The following is a 1,359-nucleotide window of genomic DNA, read 5'->3' as shown; positions in this document are numbered from 1 at the left end:
CCATCGTGACCCCTGAATGACCTTCAAAATGACCTTCCAAGGATTTTTCAAGGTCAGTACCATACTTCCCCCGTGTAACCCTAAACTTTTCATACGAAACATTTTTCTCTATCCCTACTAGTTTTCGAGATATTTGACTGGATCACTTCAGATGGTCCACCCTGTATATATAATATTGTATATATATATAATAGTAGACGTGTTTTAATACTCTCATTTTAATATGTTTACATATAAAGAGAGCAGAAGAAAACTGATTTATGAAAGAAAAAAATATATTTATTTCATTTATTTTTCAAACAATGTCTTCTTGAATGAGCAATTTCGCTTGCCTCTCACAATTCCAATCAATTTCAAAGCACCAGCAAAAAATTTTATTGTTGTTCTTAATAGCTAAGAGAAAACAGTTTAGAACACTTTACGTGGATCTTGTATATAATCGGTTGTAAAATTATTTGTATGTAGTTATATCTAAATATATAGATGCAAATATTTATATAATTTATTTAGCAAATAAATGGCAGCAAGACATGTATTTTATTAATTTAATGAAGTAGCTGCATTTTATAAAAATATTGGAAAATGTCTGATTAATCATATATTGCGTATGTAATAGGACACGACCTTTGAGAGCATAACTTTCACTACATTTGCAGGTAATAGATGTAATATTTGTTAATTACTTAATCTCTAGTTAGTCATTTACTTATTACCTGATATTCAATTTATAAGTCGTCATATGTAAACATAATTTATTTGAAGAAACAGGTTCGGCGCTTCTTTTCTATAAGAAAATTGAATGTAAATTTGATGTGTTAGACAAATCTACACGTCTATTTCTTATAATTTTATTTTATGTATCTTTTTTTTGAGTCATTTTATTTGTCGTTTTATCATTAATCAGTCATGACAATTAATATTTATGTACAAATATATTCATTTTTATTGTCAAATTAATTTTAAAATAAAAACCGTATTATTTATAAATTGAAAAATTGAAAATATTATTAAGATATCACAAAATATCAATGAAAGTAAATTAAGCATATTAATTATTAGGTTGCAATTATGAAAGAATGCGAATGTCGAGATCGTACAGAAAAATTTGCTAACTTGGCAATATTGAATTAAACCTAGTTTTCCGATGAATTCTCAAGCGATTCTTAAGTAAGTAAATCTTGAATAAGATTAGAGTATTTTAATCAATTTTATGAAGTTAATATAAAATTATAACTAGAATAACATACACACACTTGCGTGGTTCATAGCCATTTTATTTTTTCAAATTTTAATTCATTGAACCTTTATTATATTATATTTTATTAATATAAAATAAATATTAATATAAAAATGTTTTAA

The sequence above is a fragment of the Trachymyrmex cornetzi genome, unplaced genomic scaffold, assembly GCF_001594075.2.
Source record: "Trachymyrmex cornetzi isolate Tcor2-1 unplaced genomic scaffold, Tcor1.1 scaffold45, whole genome shotgun sequence".
NCBI classification, from domain to species: domain Eukaryota; kingdom Metazoa; phylum Arthropoda; class Insecta; order Hymenoptera; family Formicidae; genus Trachymyrmex; species Trachymyrmex cornetzi.
Note: the sequence above shows the minus strand (reverse complement) of the source record.